Source organism: Orbicella faveolata, unplaced genomic scaffold, assembly GCF_042242905.1.
Source record: "Orbicella faveolata isolate gen_17 unplaced genomic scaffold, um_ofav_v1 contig_27, whole genome shotgun sequence".
NCBI lineage: Eukaryota > Metazoa > Cnidaria > Anthozoa > Scleractinia > Merulinidae > Orbicella > Orbicella faveolata.
In genome coordinates this window covers 6,067,283-6,080,000 of record NW_028301555.1, presented here as the reverse complement: position 1 = coordinate 6,080,000, position 12,718 = coordinate 6,067,283, and the positions used below count along the sequence as shown (strand labels likewise).

Sequence of the window (12,718 nt, the reverse complement as noted above, 5' to 3'; positions counted from 1 at the left end):
CAGTTACAAGAAACCTAATGTACTGTACGTCGTGACTGTAAGTAACTGATAACTTCGTGTCGGTTTAAAACGAAGTTCAAACTTCGGGTTTTCCGAAACGGAGGTATCAGTTACTTGTAAGTCGTGACTATAGGTAGCTAATAACTTCGTTTCGGGTAACCCGAAAAAAGTTCGGATTCTCCAACACGAAGTTATCGGTTACTCAAAGTCACGACTTACAAGTAACTGATGCCTCTGTGTCGGGAAACCCGAAGCTTGAACTTCGGCTTAAACCGACACAAAGTTATCAGTTACTTACAGTCACGACGTACAGTACATTAGGTTTCTTGCAACTGGGACACTTCCCTTGTACGCATGCGTATTAGAGGCAACTGTACCACAAGGATGGGTGGACCAAACTCTTGCTATAAGTATAAAAGAAATGCTAGTTAGTGGTGGTGGCGGGGAGGTGGCGGTGTTCCACATCAATTTTTGCCTTCCTTCCAAGGTTGACAATTTTTCTTTGGCGACTTCTTAAAACTTGTCATTTTCAAGACATCTGAAAGAAAGAGGTAGCAAGTGAACTTTACATATACAAACGTTTCCCGCCAAAAGACTTAGAAAAAATTTTATTATAAAATATGATATCAAACGCGCATGCGTGCATGCAAAGTTGTACCACAAGGACGAGAGCTCAAAACTCTCGCTGTAAGTATAAAAATGGTGCTGGCGGGGAGGTGGCGGTGTTCCACATCAATTTTTGCGTTGCTTTTTGCAGGGCATTTGCAAGGTATTCTTTTGTCTATCGCCTTTCCCCACGTTGGTCATTTCAAAGGCATCTGAAACAGAAGAGAATGTGACTTAAAACATACAAATATTTCCCACCAATTAAGAGACTTAGAATGTTATTCCAAAAGAACATAATCGTAACAACTTGGTTAGAAGCTACTTAGACTTACACAATACCTTCGATGACTTAAACTTAAACAATATCTCCGAATTTTACATGCACTTGTACTTGATGTACTAAAACCGGCACAATCAAAACCAACGAGACACGTTTTTTCACTTGAACTTCCATACTCTCATTGCGCGATTTCTCAGAAAGAATATTTTCTTTCACATGTCAATCTGCATGTAGTTGTCCCTGAACCGGCACGATTCAAAATCGATCGTAGCGAAATTTGCTTTCATCTTCACGTTTGAAAAAGTACTGTTGACGTCTAATCAAGTTAACGGCCAAATATGCAACAAAAGGTTTCAACCGTTTAAAATCTGTCTAGTTCTGTACCTAAAATTCCTTACACACTAGTAAACTAGGGTTTGTTGAATGCCGTGATATGAACGAGATAAGATTACGTATAGCAAATATATAAACAATACGACTTACCCGAGTTTGCCCATCGAGTTCAGAGGATTCATACGATAGCGTGCATGATGTCCTTGAAAGCCATCTTCTCAAACTTTGAAGCTGCTCGCTGTTGAAGCCTAAGGGAAACAAAAAGTAATAAAAAGAAGCTAATCTTATCCGACAGTCACTGTTAACTTTCCGTATAAATTAAAATATAAGGCAAGAATAAACGCAAATAAGATGCAAATTGTGACGTTCTTCCGTTCTGCGATAAACATTACATCACGCTTTTTTTCACAACAAGGAAATAAGCTATTTCGTAAAATATATATACATATATTTTCAAATAATCAGCTCCCCTTTAACCTTTTTTAGGACCAATAGTGATTATTACAATTAGATTTTATTATCTCAGAACGCTGGGATAACTGTAAACATGACAAATTTATAATTATTTGCTTGTTCAACGTTTTAATACTTCAAAGCTGAGGATCATAAATTTTACGTTTGTTATCGTTAGCGAGATAAAATTTCCCCCCAAAACGAAACAAAAACAATTAAGCACCAAAGTATTACATTGTGTGCGCTGTTTAGGTACGTCACGCTGACCATTAGTGCGCGCCACTCGTATGATTATGTAGTCAAGTTTTCCGCGCAAAAATCGTATCAAGTCAAGTTGGCGCAGTGGTTTGGTGCGCGCCTCTCGCTCCGGGACTAGACAGAGTCGGGAGTTCGATTCCCGGTCCTGGCGTACAGAAGTACTTTTTTCCTTTTTAAAACCAGAAATTAATTGACCAAACCTTCCTTGTGTACCAATTTATAAAAAATAAATTTTACAGTGCAAAATCCGATCGCTTACATTGAAGGAAAAAGAGCAAAGAATTTATCGCAAAATGTAATTTGCGTTCAACCATTAAAAAACCGATACTTTTTACACGGATGGAAAAGGACGCCAATATGACTTCTCCTGGCCAAACGAACTTGCTTCATGGTTCCAAAACTTTCATAGCTCGATGTATTCGATTTTCTTGTACTAAATACGCAGCAAAGTTCAGCCAATGCCGCAATGTTGGTCTAATGACCGGTTTCGTTATTCTTAGTAGTGAAATTTCTCTGCCGTTTTGCAACTTGAATTATGTAGCGGTAAAGTTAAATAAAAAATCTCAAAAAAGCTTTCAAGGTTGGTTCACGCTTCCTACAAAATCAATAAAATGGCGGTTCCGCCGCCAAAAATCACTCGCGCGCGAATCCCGCCAGCCACACATGTTACATATGGTTCTGAGTTTGTAAAACAGAACATTGTACTCCGGTCCACACAGTAGCACTGATATGTTATTTTGAAAAATCTCAAACTAAATTGCAATTTCAACCAACACTGACCAAATCGGATCCCGATCGCTGTTACAACCAAACCAAACGCCGTTGAAGTATAATGAACGTAGTACCACATGTACGCATATTGGACCTATTCGTAGCCATTTAAGATATCTAAGGGGGCTCACCTGTATTGAAGCGAAACCAATTATTACCACGTTTAACATCTTTGTTAAGTTGAACAACTTTGGTTTTTAAAGCTTTTTTAGCGGGTTGGTACTAACGCTAGCTCAATTCAATCAATTTGTATCATGCTGATGCAGACAATCTAACTTCAAAACCAGGCAAGTTTCTATTTTGAACTGTTTTGATCTGAAAACCACGCTATGTTAAGGACACAGAAACACGGGGGGCGGACAAAAAATATACTTGGGGAACCCAACTCCTTTGCAGGTCAGTTCTCACACCCATCTCTCTGCATTTCTCTCTAAGAAAATTTCTCGCTAACAAAAATATCATTCTAACAGTACAAGATTTGTAACAAGACAATTTACAGGATCTTCGGATAATTCAAAGACGCCAATCAACCAAACAATTTTCTTACAACCATTGTGCAAGTACTTTAAAGTAATATTTTCTTTTAGATGTGCGTGCAGTTTCGATCATAAAACCTACAGGTAACAACCCGTTTCTGGCATAGGGTTAGGCTTATGAGGGAGAGACCCCTGGGTTTGCCAGCCAGCACAACTTTGGCTGAGTGACCCATTTTTCAAGGAGCAGGTCTCTTGCTACCCTGATGTGACATCATATCCCAAAATCTGACTCAAACCTGCATTGATAATTAGTCTGAAATCTCTCTTAATTATATACCGAGATTATTTTCCATTAAAACAGCAAGTGGGTTAACTGATTCTGGCTACAGAATTTTGTCACAGACTTAAAATCCGGTAAACTTGGGTTAGTTAAAGTGCACCTAGCCCCTAAATTTTTTTTTTTTCGCTAAAACGAATCTACTTGTTATTTGAAATACTTCTGCGAAAAAAGTTTTGGATTCGGTTAAATCCTCGATTTTCTGTATCCCGATGAAATCTCGAAAATAGCTCCAAAACACCGCCATTTTGTTTCACGACCGAGTTTGAGGAGAGTGGGTCGAGCGGCTGTTGTGACGTCTACCCAGGAAGGTAGAATATCTCACGTCCTCTCACTTCCTTCATACACATTCGAAGAGAGCACAGAAACGCCTTCCAGAAGTGCTATCGGCTGTTGCAGCAATATCCCAGATTTAAAGAAAGATATACTGTACAATTCACTGGCGATGATCGGTCAATGGTACAATAAAGACGTAAACGATGGTTGATTTTGTCGAACCGAAACAAGCGAACTGACTGTGAGAACCATTGAAGATCTCTCACTGGAATTTGTTCCGCACACTTTCAAACGCTATTTTCAAAATTTTCTGCTTAAAGCCAGCCAGCAATTTGTAGAAATACTACCGAAAACCTATATCTTCCAAGACCGCAGTATTTATAACACAAAGTTGTGTGATCAATCAAGGAGCGTTACGACCAAACATACTGATATGTAAATAGCTCGCAACTGTACACCACCAACCAACACTTATCACTCTTTCGATTTAGATAAAAGTCGAAGATTAATCCTTTAGAATTACATGATAACAAAACTGTTAGACTCACAGAGTTTTCCGAAGGTTTGAAAATCAGCAATGCGACAAACATTCTGTGCAATAGTGTCGAAAATATGACCGCTGACATTATCTGCGGACCGCTCAGGGAGCACATCCTTTTCACTTATCCGACGAATTTCACCGCAAACTTTGAAAAAAATTTACATTGGTCATTTGGAGTTACGACTTAAAACGTGTGACAATGTGAAATCAGTAATTGTGTGAAATGTTTCCTTCCACCTTGCTTCCCGCAACTTCAAAAATACAGGTCCAAACAATTCTACGATTTTCAATCGATAGAAGCCGGTGTTTTGGAGGTCATCAAGTCTCGAAAACTGCAACACTTACGTCGCTCTCATAAACATGAAGCACTCCAGAAAGTAAAACAGAAACTGGATTTAATAGAACAACCATACCTTGACAAAATACATTCTCGCTGAGGACAAATGTAAACGGGCTATAAACACGCGTGGGAGTCTTGTGTTTAGGCGACGAAATCACCATCCAAAGCAGTCTGAGTTTTCTTTCCCGCTCTTCGTTTGCCTGCTCCTCCACTTCGTATCTAGCTTTCCATTCCTAATATACAAGCAGCTCGTCCGCAAAGAAATCTTTCCCGTCGTCACTTGAAATATTGCAAATTGTTCTCAAAGCTCTAAGTATTGAGTTCACAGTTGTCGAACGTGCTCGATCGAAGTTTATTTCGGAGTCTTCCGAATCGAAACTTGACTCTGACTCCAGTGACGAAAGAGAAATGATTCTGAAACAACACTTAAACGTTTTAGTCCCAAAATATATTTGAATGATTAGTTTTGTTTTCCATTTTCTCGAGCAAATACAGAGAGCTGTCTGAGGCGCCATTGCGTTTGGTTCCTGGGTAGACGTCATCAGCAACCGCCGCCCCAGACTTCTTCAAACGCGGTCGTGTAACACTTCAAGCGCGACTTTGAAAGGGCCTAGAAAATCGAGGATTCAACCAAGGGACCGTTCATTTTTTATCAGGTAGGGGGGGCTGGTGGGATTTGGGGGGGGGGAGCCATGCGAAAAAAAATGGCTTTCGAGGGGGGGCCATCCCAAAAAAATAAGGGGAAAAGGGGGGGTCACGTGAAATATTTTAGTAAAACTTTAAAATGGCATAATGTTTGAATATCAAAAAAATTGCTATAGAATAAACATAGAAGGCAGGATACAAATTTATTACAAACTTTCCTTCTGCTTTAAAAAAACGTTTGGCGACAAAAAAGCATTTGTAGCTACTGAGAAGAAGTACTTAACACTGTTATTTTCGAATGCAACTTTCACTGGCACTCATCTTCATGTTCGCTGTCGTCAAGTTCTTCGTCGCCGCTTGTGCTGCTATGGGAGTCTCTTTCACCGATGCTGCAAGAAGCAGCAATGCTTTCCGTCAGAGTGTACTCTTCAGGGTACATGAAGGTGTAAACATAATCTCTGACCTCCTGCTCAAGGTTGGTGGTGATTCTGCTTCTTGCAGCATTGGTGAAATAATTCCCTTCCAAGAGCTGTGCGATGTATGGCCCATCTCTTCTAAATAACGACGTGGCAACATCCTCAACTTTAATACACCCTTCCGGGACGGCCGTTCTAGGAGGGTACACAAGGCATTGTGGAAGATCATTTCCTAGCGGGTTTCCAACACAGATTCCATAAACTCGTTGGACGTTGTTTTCAGTCCGCTTCCTCTTTCTTTCATTTGACTTTCTGCGGTTTTCTTTTTTCCTTCTCCTTTTGTTGATGTGCTGTGCATGTTTGAGTATGCCCTTGAATATGCTGTTATAATTGCTCTTATTTTCTAGTGCTTCCATGTCCTGCGTGACCTTCATCAACTTAGCTTCTATACATTTGATCTGTTTTACATTAAAACTGTGGGCATTCATCAATTCGGATGAGGGAGATGCCAATGAGAGGCCAAATGCCACACGCTCAGGGCGAGCCATAACTAGGAGGTCCGAAATTGACTTCTCTTTCTTTTGATTTGTTTTTCAAACAACAGCTCTCTGTAGTATAGGGATTGTAAATATTGTCTTCACAGTGAGCACAAAACGTGAAGTAGGGGGATAATAGAGAAATATTAAAAAAGTTGAAATCTAAATATTGTTTGTGCAATTTTTTTTTTTGGGGGGGGGGGGTCATCCCAAAAAATGACCGCTATAAGGGGGGGGGGCACGTGAAAAAATTGGTAAGCTGAGGGGGTGTCATGCGATTTTTAAATGGTGCTTCCCAAATCCCACCAGCCCCCCCTCCCTCATAAAAAATGAACGGTCCCCAAATTCAAAAGCTTTTTCGCCCAAATGCTTCGAATAACAAGCGGATTCGTTTTAGCGAAAAACAATTTTAGGGGTTAGGTGCACTGATTGAGGTAACATTCAGCATAGCTGATCAAATAATCAAATCCACAGTAAATGTTAGCAACATAACTTACTTTAGTTTGTCTCTCGTGTTAACGAAAAATGTGAGAGGAACTTTTTCAACAGTGTAAATGATGCTTTGGAAAGTCACCTTCTTGAACATTTGAAACCAGCCACCGTTGACACCTGAAAGAACAAGATAAGAACCTTTATTTAAGTGTCAAAAACAAAAATGTTTTACCTTTATTCCACTTCCCTATAAAATTTCGTACTAGTTGTCGTCTTATAATAAAAGACGAAGAATAAACACAAATAAGATGCAAATTGTTTAACGTAAACACATCTACTATAATTGTTTGTGTTACACTACAGCAATGTAACTGACTACAATAAACTGACTTTAAATAAACAGTTCTGAAGCCCGAACTAATAATCAATGCCACGTTGACTTTTCTATGACCGTCACTAATAAAATTTGCCTTAAATTCAGTACACAATTACAAATATATAATTGTCTTTGCCATGATTTACATACATGAAAATATATAACATTTGAAATATACAGTATGATGTGTGCTGTGATTGAATAGCTGTATTTTATAGTTATCTGACTCGATGATTGGCTGTCAGGTATACAATGCATTCTGATTGAATACTGTTGCCAATCGTTTTGCAGATACCCCAACTGATTTTTTGCTTTTTGTAATGCCTTTTACGAGCATAGCAAAATTTCTTGCCGAGTTGCATCCAAAACAGAACACTGTGTGCAAATCCACAGGACAGATTACACTTTCAATGAATGGCAACCCCAAATTTGGATCTCTAGTTACCTCTCACTTCTTTTCTCATTCTTTTCCCACTTTTTCTTTTATTCACTTTTTCCTAACTTTCTGTTTTCCTATTTATTATCAATAATAATAATAATAATAATAATATTAATAATAATAAACATTTGTAACTATTGATAGACTGGCCCGCCTAGACTAGCACTAGCCAGTCCAACTGCAAAATGCACATTAAGGAATAAAAAATGATTGATTGAATTATAACGAAACCGAACGTGGGTGAAGGGTAAGTAATTAAGGCTAGTTCCATATGTACGCCTAGTGGACCTATTTCAAGACAATCTGAAGTTTCCAAATCAGACTACCTGTATTCTGGTGAAATGGATGAAAGATTGTCACGTTCAACATCCTTGGTCGTAAGGTATTCAACCTTTGGTCTTAAAATCCTGTGGAGGTTAAACATTTTATTTGAAGAATATTCATTAATCAATAAATTGTGAATATTAATGATAATAAATTATCATAAATTCTAATCATTATTTAATTAGTAATTTTCTCCTCAGTTTGCAGGTCAGCACCAGCCATTTATTTGCCAGAAAATAAATAACAAGTAATCAAAACAGTGAATAAAATTGAATTAATACTTGGCAAAATCCTACTGAAAATAGTACATATACTAAGTGAGCTGAGTAGTCACATAAATTTTCAAATTTTATCCGGGTTGTAAAACTGAAGTCAGAAAAAAAATAAATAGGTAAGTTAATTAAATTTTAAGAAAAGAGAAAACTAGAACTTTCTCAAGATCAGTTTCAATAATGCAAAAATTGACATCAAATCAGAGCAACAATCTATTAGACATTTTTGAACTGTTCTTTGGTAGTATCAGTTTCTTTTACAAACAGGGAAACAAAGGCACCAGACAAAGGCAATATGAAATCAACTCCTATACAGGTCAGTTCTTATACCAATCTCGTGTGGAGTTCAAGATCAATTTAGTCTTGTACTTGCAATTTGAATATAAGACCAGTCTATGTTTCACAGATCAAGAAACTCAGAAAGAGATTTTTGGTGAAACCAGCTCCCCTGTGGGCCAGTTCTTACACCCATCTCCTGTACAAAGCTCAAGATCCATTCAGTGCATACAGACAGTCCAATTGTTCCTAAACAATTTTTTTTGTATTGTGCTGGCAATTTGGATGAGGGACCAGTTTATGCTTCACAGATCAAAAAACTCAGGAAAAGAGTTTTGGTGGAACCAGCTCCCTTGTGGTCCAGCTCTTACACTCATCTCCTGTACAAAGCTCACGATCCATTCAGTGCATGAACACAGTCCAATTGTTCCCTAAGCAAGGCTTTTTTTTTCATCTTGTGCTGGGAATTTGGATGAGAGACCTGTTGATGCTTCACGGATTAAGAAACTCAGGAAGAGATTTTTGGTGGAACCAGCTCCCTTGTTGGCCAGTTCTTACACCCATCTCCTGTACAAAGCTCAAGATCCATTCAGTCATGAGGACAGTGCTGTTTCTGAAACAACTTCTTATTTTTCACCTTTTTTGTGGGACCAAGTCTATGCTTCGTAGATCAAGAAACTCAGGAAGAGATTTTTGGTGGAACCAGCCCCCTTGACCTTGTGGGCCAGTTCTTACACTCATCTCCTGTACAAAGCTCAAGATCCATTCAGTGCTTGCAGACAGTCTAATTGTTCCTGAGCAGGTTTTCTTAAAATCTTGCACTGGCAATTTGGATGAGGGACCAGTCTATGCTTCACAGATCAAGAAACTGTGGTAGAGTTTTCGGTGGAACTGACCATATCCATATTTGTGTGACCTTACACTCTTTTATAAAATTGTCTTGGATTGATGGATAAATCAAATTTTCCTTGCCCCCTAATTTATTAATTAAGTTGAAATAGTAAACAATAATTTATTGAAATAGTCTCTGTCAGAAAAATTGGAATGAAATTTTCTCAGTCATTTAAAACAAATTGTCACAGGACCAGGCCATATTCAATTCTGGGTTTGACAACTTCACAATAATTTACACATAAAGGCTGCAGCAGTGTAGCATTTTGTGATATACAGGATGAAGTGGGCAAATACTTAACTGAATGCAATTCTGTGTTTCTTGGTATCTAGTCACAGAGAACATTATCACTTGAGCTCTTTTCTCCTGATGGAGGAAAACAAATGAAAGATATTAATAAACTACATGTAAATAATATTTAATTAACCCAAAGGAGTACATGTAATTGTATACAACACATGCCTAAATACAGGCTTAACATGCTTAACCCACCAACTGTTAAACTCACCACCAATTCATGAGCTTGGGAAAGGTGCCTTGGGAAAGGTGGAGCCAAGCAAGATATGAGCCTCAAGCAGCCCATGCAGGTATCCATGGCAACACTGCTAGCGGCAACCACCAGGCACTGTGATACTGACAGAATCAGTGGAGATGCTCATTACCCACACATGTATATTTACTGTCAGCTGTGAAAGGAAGGGAGGCAGGGTGAAAAAGCATGCTACAAACATGACTGGCACTCAAAGCAAACTGCAAGTTCTTCCACAGCTAGCAAGCAACACTCTTAAGTCCTGCAAAATCCTGTATGAGACCCCACAAAGCATGCCTCCCCTGAAAGGCTGCTGACCAGCACTAGCTCAAGTCAAACGTTGCCTAAATTACATTTAGCCACATAGTGTATCACTTGACCAATATATTTACAATAAATTATGAAAATATCCTCAAGGGACCTGTGTTTAGTTTAAAAACATTACATGTAACTACTCAAGTGAAGTCTTAATTCAGAAACAAGTGGTGACGTAGACCTTCTACATGCAAAGTGAGAGCCTTTAACGATGTGTATGAATGCAAGAGAAGTGATTTCACCTGAATTGAAACATTTTAAGACATCACGATTTCTACTGGCTACAAGAGCTTTGTGAGTTTAGGGGAAGACCTGTGGTCAATATCCTAAATACATGTGGCCAGTAATTCCATGTTATCTAACTCAACAGTCTGGGCCCAGAGAAAAAAAACAAATTGAATTCCAGCTTCCCCTTGGGACAAGAAGCACTCAAATTTTGCTTGCCCTGGGCAAGTACTTGTCCCATAAGATCAGACAGCACTTTCTGGGAGCCCTGAATAGTGCGAGTGTGCATCCAAGACTCACTGTGTGTAAAATAATGTTATCACCAATAAGCAGAATTTTGCCACTAATTTTAAGCAAGAAAAATCCTTGTTTATAATACAAAAATGATGACTAATACCAAAAGGCCTTCGAAAACTTTCTATTGCTAGGAATTTCCCAGCCCCAAAATGGATTTAAAAAACATTGAATATATGGATTAAAAAGTACTTTGATATAATTTTGCTTTGATTTTAAATTAAAATTGCTCATTTGCTCTCCATCCCTGTCACCAAGGGTTCATAATTGAAGGCTTTCATGCAAAAAGGGTGTACATAGCTTTTTGGGCCGATTTTTATTTTTTGCAGGATCGAGCTAAGTTTTGGCTGGCTTACTTGTTAGTCGATGGATGAGCAGAATCCAAGTGTTTAGCACTTTTTCTAGACCTCAAATTTTATCCCAGTGCCTAAGAGATCAAAATAAATGACTTGAGTTTTGTTATTTGAGGATATGGAATTTCCAATCAGTAGGGGCCTCAAGTAGAAAAATCATGGAAATTCCAGGTGGTAGGGGGAAGCACCTTCAAATGGAAAATTCTAGGCGGTGGGGGTCAAACAGGAAAAAAACCCTCCATGGGGGAAGAGGTTGGATATTTTTCGGGACCCAAACATTTTATCTCCCGGTCTGCTGTCTGCATTTTACACTGACCGTTTTTATATGTTTAATACACATGCATACCTTGACAGTGGAGAGTGTCACCTAGAGCTTGTCAATGATTATTCAATGCTAATTATTTCACAATAATTATTAACAAACATACCTGCTCTGGTGCCAAATATTCAATTGTCGTCCTGTACTGCCAGTCATTTGCTGTTTATCTTATCTTTATGTAGTGACGTTTCTCATTTCCTCTGTTCTGCTCTTCATCTGATCCAATCTTGGCTTGTAGTTTTGTTTCAGTTCGTTCAGCCAAGTTATCTCACTTGACGTTCTTGATGTGTCCAGTCGAAATTACTTAATGTCTTTCCACGTACAAGCTAACCCCCGCGGGGGGGACTCCCATATAAAATGGACAGGGATGCTCGTCGAAAATTTTGAATTTAACCCCTAAAAGAGACCAATCTGGGCGTGGCCGAAGCTTATACAGACCCCTAAAAGAGACCAGTTTATAATACAGACAAATAAAAAGTACAATGACTTTTAATGATGGCAAAGACCTTATCATCGAATACTTTTGCCTACAAGTAGTTTATTGTTTATATGAACCGAGTAAATATAAAGAATCAAAATTCTTTCTTTTTTGTTATTTCTTCGCGTGCAACCCTAAACGAGACCTTGACGGCTAAAAATAATAAAATTTTGCCCAGAACACCCTAAGCGAGACCAAAATCCGAAATTTACACCCCTAACGAGACGACGAGCATCCCCGTCCATTTCATATCGGAGTCCCCCCCCCCCCCCCCCCCCCGGGAGCTAACCTTCAACATTTCGGTTATTTCTCAACGAGAAGTTTACATTTTCTTGTGTAACAGCCTCAAGAAAAAGCCCGTTTAGTTTACTAGAGTAGAACACTCAAACGTTTGTTCCCTCTTGCACCTGTCTTCCGCTATCTTTGTTTTTATCTCTTACTCACTCGATCACAATGTCCATGCTCATCCCCATAGCCCTTTTCGCTCCTCCTACGAGAATCGAAGGGCCCTTCGATTCTCGTGCCAAGGCCCTGCCGGCTAACAGGAGCGAAAAGAGCTATGGGGACGATAATGTCACGATGTCGTGTTTGTGTCACGTGATAGCTTCGTCCCCCAGTCGTAGCCGACAGGCGTATCTCGGGACATAATAGTGAGGTCTTACACCAAGTACTACCTCAAGAGAGGATCAAGATTCACAGAGGAAGAAGAAAAAGACCAAGTTACCGCTACACAAAACACATTGGTTTTGAGTACAGTTCATGCTTTGGCAAAACGTCAAAACCATCTTATCCGAAGCGAGTGTTTACAAGGTTTGCTTGAAGTAAATTCTTGTCGCAGGTATTGGTGTTTCATAACGACGCTGAACGGAAAGACCAGTCAGAACTTGTTTTTTTGTGGCTGCGAGCTAAGTAAAACTTCTCCGCTA

General features: G+C 39.1%; 1 long non-coding RNA gene across 3 annotated transcripts; it reads right to left on the bottom strand.

Moving 5' to 3' along the window:
- Window positions 1–368: 368 nt before the first annotated feature.
- Window positions 369–12,024, bottom strand: LOC149107337 (uncharacterized). Of its 3 annotated transcripts, XR_016209423.1 has the most exons (7): window positions 11,424–12,024; window positions 9,788–9,965; window positions 7,842–9,645; window positions 6,766–6,877; window positions 1,370–1,467; window positions 659–818; window positions 369–538 (listed from the first exon to the last, which is right to left on the bottom strand). It is a non-coding gene; the product is annotated as an uncharacterized LOC149107337 (long non-coding RNA). The 3 variants fall into 3 exon arrangements; XR_016209421.1 differs by lacking the exon at window positions 369–538 and having other exon boundaries at window positions 581–818; XR_016209422.1 differs by lacking the exons at window positions 369–538; window positions 9,788–9,965 and having other exon boundaries at window positions 581–818.
- Window positions 12,025–12,718: the final 694 nt, after the last annotated feature.